Source organism: Denticeps clupeoides, unplaced genomic scaffold (assembly GCF_900700375.1).
Source record: "Denticeps clupeoides unplaced genomic scaffold, fDenClu1.1, whole genome shotgun sequence".
In the NCBI taxonomy this organism is placed as follows: Eukaryota; Metazoa; Chordata; class Actinopteri; order Clupeiformes; family Denticipitidae; genus Denticeps; species Denticeps clupeoides.
Window position 1 is genome coordinate 815,364 of NW_021629971.1, and position 9,309 is coordinate 824,672.

The 9,309-nt window shown below is 45.5% G+C and overlaps 1 pseudogene; it reads left to right on the forward strand.

The window, feature by feature from the left end:
* The first annotated feature begins 579 nt into the window (after nucleotides 1-579).
* LOC114778581 (nuclease-sensitive element-binding protein 1 pseudogene) lies at nucleotides 580-1,552 on the forward strand (annotated as a pseudogene).
* The last annotated feature ends 7,757 nt before the right edge of the window (nucleotides 1,553-9,309 follow it).

Here is a 9,309-nt window from a genome sequence, read left to right on the forward strand (position 1 = left end):
GCTGGCAACTTTCCTACTGCCTGTGACCTTTCTAAAATCAGCACGTGTGCTCAGCAGCCTTTGGAGTCAGCAGAAGATTTCTTGATTCGACTCCAAGTTGTGTTTGATGACCACAGCGGCCTTGCTTGCCCCCATGATTACCCTGGACAAGGTATGACACCCTACGAAGCGCTCCTGAAAAATACCTTCATTGATGGCCTTCTCCCCCCCCTCAGTGAGGCAACAAAGACTTCCTGCATCTTGTGGGCAGATGCTTCAGTGCGTCTCGCTGAAGTTCTGCGCCATGCGCGCCACGCCCAGGCCAGACAGGCGGAAGCGAGGATCAAAGAAGACAATAAAAACAAAGATTCAACCCATAGGACACAACTGGCTCTGTTGCAGCATGCTGCTGCCAACTCCACTTCATATTGCGGACCGGATGTGTGCTTCAGATGTAACCAAAGGGGACACTGGGCACGAGATTGCACCAAAAGATGGAGAGGACAGTGGAGACCACGAAGCGAGGAACAATCGGACGTGTGCTTCAACTGTGGCCAAAGCGGACATTGGTTACGAGAATGTCCCAATGAAGAAAGAGGATGGAGCAGAGGACATGGTGTTCCCTATGGCGAGAGATGTGGACACAAAGGAGAACACACCCATCATGAACAATCCCAAACAGCCTGACTGGTGAAGCGGGGCGGAGCTCCAAACGAAGGCGCGGCTGCAGCCCTGAAGGAGGCTCCAACCAAGGTCATGCACACCCACACAGACACACTCACACACATTCCAACAAAGGTCCTGGGGACAGTGAAGTGGTTCAACGTTCGCAACGGCTATGGTTTCATCAACAGGAATGACACAAAAGAAGACGTTTTTGTACACCAGACTGCCATAAAGAAAAACAACCCAAGAAAATACCTCCGCAGTGTTGGGGACGGTGAGACTGTGGAGTTTGATGTCGTTGAAGGGGAGAAGGGTGCCGAGGCCGCCAATGTCACTGGCCCAGGGGGGGTCCCAGTCCAGGGCAGCAAATACACCGCTGACCGGAACCGCTACAGGCGGTACCCACGCCGGAGGAGACCCCCACGCAACTACCAGGATAACTACCAGAGCGAGGGGCGGAAGAAGAGAGAGAGCCAGGAAATTGTTCCTGAGGGGGACGCACAGCCACAGCAACAGCAACGCAGAACTTTGTTCCCTGACAGGCGGCGCTATCCACCGTACTTTGTCCGCCGACGCTATGGCAGCCTCCCCCCATATACTAGCGCACCACGAAAGGAAATGACAGAAGGAACTGAAGGTAGTGACAACCAGGGTGGTCCAGACCAGAGCAAACCAATGAGGCAGAACTACTACAGAGGCTTAAGACCAAGGAGTCCCCCATGTCCCAGACTGGTGAGGGAAGGCGAGGAAGACAAAGAGAACCAGGAGCCCCACCAGCGGCACTACAGATGCAACATCAACTACCGCCCAGACCACCGAACCTCAGGATGGCAAAGAGAGCAAGACAGCCGAAACATCCGCTGAGAAAACGTCCGCTCCCGAGGCTGAGCAGGGCGGGGCTGAATAAACACTGATTTACCATCTCTACCATTGTCCGGTAAAGTCAACAAGAAGAAACATCAAAGATCTGAGCAATAAGAAACAGATTTGACTTGATAATCGTCTAAGCTTGCAACATGCATTTGACCAGATTACCACCAATTGCCTGCACAATCTATGCAGACTTGTTCTTTTCCATTATTTTTAGGCAGATGGTTTTCTAAATCGGTCTTAAGTTTTTACACCAAATGGTTTTTAAAGGGAAAAATAATTTGATATTTGGTCTGTTTTGAGAAAAAAAAAAAAAAAAAACTTGGCCACAGGAATAACTTGTTGTTACTTGCAGAAGCTACTGGTGACACTAGGACCTCGCCCATTGTTGAAGATTGTCCCCACTCCAGCCGAACTGAATTACCTGTCTTATCCAACTTATGACTCAAGATCCTTTTTGCTCTTTTTGGGATCTCCCTTTTCCTGTAGGATCAAAAACCGATGTTCCCCCTGTTTTTGATGCTGAAGTAGCTCGTAACAATTTTACTTGTTTTGTTAACCCTTCCCCTGGTAATACTGTTGGTACTGTGAATGTTTCATATTGTGCATCCATCCACAACCTGTCTGATTCCCCGAAAGTTGATCGTTCTGACATCTGGTGGCGGTAAAACACTGTGCTCCACTTTACCTGAGAACTGGTCGGGTGTCTGCACTCCTTCTACTCTTATCCTACCTGTGACTATTTTGCCCGTAACCGCATCGGAAGTTCCAGTCTCTTTTTCACTCCCGTTTAGCTAGGAGATCATTGTTTTCTTTTGATTCCCCTGATACAACTTACATTGATACCATAAGTATTCCCAGAGGTGTGCCCGACGAATACATATTAGTTAATCAAATAGCTGCAGGCTTTGAATAAATTTTTATTTTGAATAACTCCTAACAAAAATGTTGACAGAATCAATTACATTCATTACAAGGTGCAGCGCTTATCAAACTTCACTAGAGATGGATTTGAGGCTGTACATGGACAATTTAAAGCCACCTCACTTATGGCCTTCCAGAACCACATTGCTGTTGATATGTTATTAGACCCCTAGAAAAGTGTGGAAGGAAAATTTAGTAGGCCCAGACACTCGACGAAATTTAGTAGGCCAGACTCTCCACGTGTTTCACCTTTGGTCATGGAACAGTCAGAAGACAACTGTGTATCTTAGGTCTGACCTTGTTGATGCAAAAGTCTGACGCAAAAACTAGACATAAACTGATAAAAGAAAGGTTCTGTGACGTTGATGGGCGCCACTGTCCAAAGTGGTGCGAGCTTGCTTTTCGACCTTGTACACCCCAGATGTATAAATGCTTGTGAACTGTAATCAAGCGGGGGGGATGTTCTCTTGTGGGTCCCCCCGTGCGCGGTAAAATAAACTTGGATAATCAATTCAGTTGACTTCCTTTATTGCAGCTCCCCAGACGGCAGAATTTCCACCACACCAGCACATTTTTTTGTCTATTTCCAGAATTTTTTTGGACAGGTCCATTTGCTGCCGATTATGCATTTTCCTCACATGGGCTGTATATGAAATGATTTGTCCCCTAAGAAATGCTCTAAGAGCCTCCCTAAGGACATACCAGGCGTGAGATTAACATCAAGAAAAAGGTCAATTTGCTTCGAAATATGGTCTCGAAATGATTTATGAGAAAGCAGTAATGGGTCGAGGCGCCACATTCGACGAGTTGCGATGTTGCTAGGAAAGCACATATCGAGTTGCACAGGGGAGTGATCCGAGATCACGATAGGGTGGTATTGACTATTTGTGACGCAAGAGAGAAACCTACTATGAATCAAAAAAATGTCTATTCTTGAGTATGAATGATGGAAAGGTGAGAAAAATGAATATTGCTGGGAGGTGGGGTTAGTATACCTCCGGGGGTCAACCAATTTGTAGGATTCCATAAATGACAAAACAGCTGATGCAGGCTTGGACACAATCTTGGACAGTGTGGGATTCGATCTGTCTAGATTTGGCTGCAGGACCAGGTTGAAGTCCCCCCCCAGAATTAAGTGATATGTGTCTAGGTGTGGGAGCTTAGCAAAAAAGGTGCAAAAGAACTGTGGGTCGTCCCAGTTGGGGCCGTAGACATTTGCTAAAACTACATTAAGTCCACACAGCTTCCCTATAACTATGACAAACTTGCCTTTGGTATCTGATATTACAGACTCATTTACAAACGGAACCCCCTTTCTTATCAGAGTGGAAGATGTGATCTACCCAGCCTCTCTTTAATTTTGAGTGTTCATTAACTCGAAGATGAGTCTCCTGTAGAAATATAATCTCAGGGGCCAGGGCTTTCAGATGGGAAAAAATCCTGCAACGTTTTATAGGGTGGTGCCACCCTTTAATATTCCAGCTTACAAAACGCAGTGAGCCCGGCCCTGACCTGTTAAGACCAGCCATATCGTAGATAGCCTAAGCAGTCCCACACACTGAGAAGGAGAAGGGGAGGGAGAAAAAGAAAGTAAATAAATAAAAAAATTATGATTAAAAAAAAGGGGACCGCATCAACACTCCTAGTGAGCAATAAACATAGCACAACAGTGCTCAGGGTGAACTAGCACGCTCTAATAAGCACTGCCGAGCAGTAACAGCAAAATAAAAAAAAATTATGCCAATTATGGTAACGTCATCAATAACAATAAACAGTCAGTAAACAGTAATAACTGAGCACACCAATAAATCAACTGAAATTGAACATGTACTGAAACTGTGATATTTTAACCAGAATTTTGTCAATCATGAATCAGACCAGTTTTATAGAAAATACCTAAATAGGGAATACTGTATTTCCTATATGTAAAAGATAAATACCTTACAGGATCAGCTGAATTACTTATTCAAAACAGGCGAAAAGAAAAGTCATTCACCACCTGGATGTCCCTCAAAACGTCGAGAGATGAAGGCTCGGGCCTCCTCTGGAGAGGAAAAAGTTTTCTCTGTATTCAGATGGGTGATTCTGAGTCGAGCAGGATACAGGATGCCGAACTTCACCCCCTCCATCCCGCGGAGCTGCCTTCTGATGTCATTAAATGCAGCCCGAGCCTCAACTACTTTAGCCGTGAAGTCTGGGAAGACCGAGATGGACATGTCGTTTATCTTTATACGATGCTTCTCTTTGGCAAGACGCAGGATATTTTCACAGTCCTGGTAGTAGTGGAAGCGGGCCACGATGACGCGGGGTGGATTCCCCTGCCTGGGCCCCGGAAGAAAAGATCGGTGCGCCCTGTCCAGCAGTGGCGCTTCTTTCAACTCAAAAGCCTGCTGAAGTAGTGACGAGACGAAAGTTGTGGAGCAGATCTGAGCCTCAGGAACTCCTATTATTCTGACGTTGTTCCTCCGCGTCGTCGCACTTATTCTGCAACATTTCAGTCAGTGTTGTAAGGCGACCTACTTCTTTCTGCAGATGTGTAATATCGTCAGTGCATGTCGAGAGGCTTTCTTCCACGTTGTTCACTTTAACGCTGAGTCCAGACAGCTCCGTAGTAACAGTCTCCCTGTATTCCTTCAGCTCGGACCGGACCGCTCTTATGTCCGATTTAATAGAAGCCAGCTCACTCTCCAACACCGCCCGGACCTCGGTTTTTAAGGCATCGACCAGATCCACTCGCAGCGCGGACAGAAGTTCAGCTTTAAAAGACTCGACGTTAATTGCTAATGCGGTTGCGCCTGTTCCAGAATCTTCTACGCGGCCCTGAACAGGCGAGCCCGAGGTCAGAGGTGGCGCCGCAGGCCTCGTAGTCTGAAGAGTAGTTTGCTTTCCTCTGGTCGATTTACCAGCCATTTTTCCGGGTTATATGTGTGTAGATTCCTTTCTGACTAAAGCAAAACCGACGGTTCACCAATGAAAAATGCCTAAAATTATACAATTTAAATCACGCTCGGCGGAGCTCCACACTAATGCGTCTACTCCATAACACGCTCAGCAGCGGTCTTGTTGGTCCCCTAATACTGAATCTGAAGTCTCTATCTGAAATTGAGCCTTGGTGCAGAATAACTACTTTGATCCAGTCCCACAATGAGATTTCCCCAGGATGTGCCGTTTCCGTGTCTGTAACTTTAAGGAAGCGGCCCCGTATTCAGAAGGTTGTCGGTTCAAATCCCGATCCACGAAGGTGCCACTGAGGTGCCACTGAGCAAAGCACCATCCCCACACACTGCTCCCCGGGTGCCTGTCATGGCTGCCCACTGCTCACTAAGGGTGATGGTTAAAAGCAGTGGGTAACACACTCACCTATGAACCAGAAGACACAGGTTCAAACCCCTCTTGCTACCATTGTGTCCCTGAGCAAGACGCTTAACCCTGAGTTATCTCCAGGGTTACTGTCCCTGTAAATACTGATTGTAAGTTGCTCTGGACAAGGGTGACTGATAAATGATGTTAATGTAATGTAATGTAATGTAATGAATTTGTGCTCAACGATCACTTCACTTTCACTTCAAATTTTAACCAAGCTGATGGTTCGTACGCTCTGTGTATCTGTGACTTCAGGATAAGACCGAGGTTGATGAGCGAGTGGGAAAAGATGACCAAGGTGGCAAGGAGTTGTGTCCGGGCTACAGAGAACTGCAGAGGGAGTGTAGAGTGAGACACGCATGGGCCAGAACCATTCATACACAGTGGGTACGGAAAGTATTCAGACCATCTTCACTCTTTGTTATATTGCAGTCATTTGCTAAAATGATTTAAATACATTTTTTCCTCATTAATGTACATACAGCACCGAATATTGACAGAAAAATACTGATATTTTTGCAGATTTATAAACAATGAAAAACTGAAATATCACATGGTCCTAAGTATTCAGTATTTAGTAGAAGCGTCTTTTTGATCTAATACAGCCATGAGTCTTTTTGGGAAAGAACAAAACAAGGTTTTCAAACCTGGATTTGGGGATCCTCTGCCATTCCTTCTTGCAGATCCTCTCCACTTCTGGCAGGTTGGATGTAAACTCTGGTGGACAGCTAATTTTAAGTCTCTCCAGAGATTCTCAATTGGGTTTAAGTCAGGGCTCTGGCTGGATCATTCAACAGGCACAGAGTTGTTGTGAAGCCACCCTTTCGTAATTTTAGCTGTGTGCTCAGGGTCATTGTCTTGTTAGAATGCTGCTACCACCATGCTTCACTGTTGGGACTGTATTGGACAGGTGATTCTGCGTTTCTGAGCACTCTGGAGAAGGTTTTTGTCCAGGATATCCCTGTACTTGGCTGCATTTCTCTTTCCCTTGATTGCAACCAGTCGTCCTCCCCTGCAGATGCAAAACCGCCCCACTGCATGATGCTGCCACCACCCTGCTTCACTGTTGGGACTGGATTGGACAGTGCCTGGTTTTCTCCACACATACCTCTTAGATTTAAGGCCAAAATGTAGAAGTTTCTGTCAGGCCACTCTGCCATAAAGTCCCGACTTGACTTTCTACAACTTTCTTCCATCTCCTGACTGCATCTTTGGGTTCTTCTTTACCTCTCTCACCAACGCTCCCAGTGCCAGAAGCCTGGAGAGGTGGCCATTTCTGCATCAGGTGACCTCATCTCACCAGCAAAGACAGGTTTCACAGAAAGCGGGTGGACATCCTGAAAGGAAGCATTCTGGCCAAGAACCTCCTGAAGAACCGCATGGTCCATGTTCTTTGTGATGCCACGACAGCTGCTTGCCCACTATCAAGGCCACCCTGTCAGCAGCATTCATTGGTACATGTATCCCAGTCACATACCTAGATTAAATTTGCCTGTGACACCCAGTTTTTACTTCCTTTTTTTTCTTTTCAAGTGTCCTTCCATCTTATACAGACATAATGCATTTAAACCTTAATAAAAAGGCACACCTAAACATTAAACTTGAACTTGTGTTTGTATCACACATATCCCAGAGTAGACCGATGCAGCAGTGACGTCTATGCCATATTCTCTCCTGACACTGTCCAGATGTCCTGACACTTATGAGTTCAACATATTGGATTTATGAGAATCTAGGATTTACTCAGGGTTACTGTAATCTGCTATTAAAAAAAAAACCCACAAATGTTTTGTGATTAACATTTAAAGTTGAGAATGTAGAAATCCAGACGTTCCAGTAATAACTTCACATACATTACAGGCCAAACGTTTGGACACCTTCTCATTCAATATGTTTTCTTCATGACCATTTACATTGGTAGATTCTCACTGAAGGCATCAAAACTATGAATGAACACATGTGGAGTTATGTACTTAACAAAAAAGGCACCTAATACTGAAATAAGACATCCACATTCTTTTGTGTTATTTTAATGCTTTAGTAATATTAAATATGAATGGAGGATGAATGCCTCTGGAAAGTTAAATGAAAAAAAAACCTTATGCCTCTTTTTCTATTTGTAGCTGTGGCACCTAATACCCCCACAACTCATCTCCTTACCTCATCTCCTGCCCGGCTCCTCGCTGCAGCGCACACCTCAGCCTGCACATCACCATGGTAACCAGATGCTTGCTACTCTTTTCCACCGGGTTCTGGTGCGTGCCGCTGCCTGCTACTGAACACTTTCACGTACCTGCCAGTTTTTTTGCACACAACTTTGGGTTTTCCTGTGCATCCAGGAACCCTGCACCTTCCCTTCTTGTCAAACATTATTGGCTAGTGGACATTGGCCATGTGGACATTTTGGTTTGGAATGGGTGACGTGGTGCTGTCTGTAGTGCACAAGAACACCCGTAAGACTGTTGATCATGTTGGGGCCAATCAGTAAATGTTCATTAAGACAGGTACCTTTGTGTTTGGCGGAGCAGTCGAAGACCACACGTAACCTGTCAGGGAGTCCGATATCATCAGTCTCTTCTGCATCACCTCTTTCGATGATGTCATTCATGTATTTCATGTAATCCTCCTTGTATTTTTCGTCTTTCATGAGTTTGCGTTTGAACTGGTTTGGTCTTTTTTCAGCAAGTTAGTGGCTTTTCTCTAAATGGCAATGGCATCTCCAAATGTCCCTTTTCCATCTGTGTTATGCCTTGCTCAAGCTTTTGGAGGAATGTTAAATCCTCCTGTGATACAGTCTATTCGTTCCTGTCCGTCTCTTTGAAATCTCTTTCCAGAGCAAGTATTGCATCTGTTGGAGTGGAGTGAGGGATTTCTTTAACTGTGACTCTGTGGCAGAGGCTGCTGTCTATATCCGTTTCATTGTACAGTGCTGAGTTGCCTACTATGCTCCATCCTAAGTCTGTGCGAACAGCATAGGGCTCACCATCTTTTCCTAAGATTGCTTGTTTAGGTGCAAGAGCTCTGGGACAGGTATAACCTATAAGGAGACTTACTTCACAACTGAGGAGTGGAGGGATCTCATCTACAATAGGCAGTAAATGATTGTTTGGCTGTTTCACATGTGGGTATGTGTTCCCTGTTAGCAGGTAAGCAATCCTTGGAGTATGCCGTGGGGAGCTTTATGACTGTGGCTGAGTTATAAACTCTCACCAAGAGATCAGACACCCTTCCACTACTTATGACAGCATTTTTACCCAGCATGTTAGTCAATTTCAGCTTTACTGGACAAACATCTGCCTGCAGCTCATGCGTTACATCCTGATCCACAGAGACAGCATTGCTCTGAGTGTCTAATAATGAATAGACCAATTTTTCCTTGAGTGGAATTTGTGGTGGTTGACAGCCATACTGGGACTGTCATTGAGGTGCTGACGGTCTGTTCTGATCTGGCAACATTAAGTGACATGGCTGTTGCAGTTTCAGGTGATTTGCATTCTCCGTACTCAC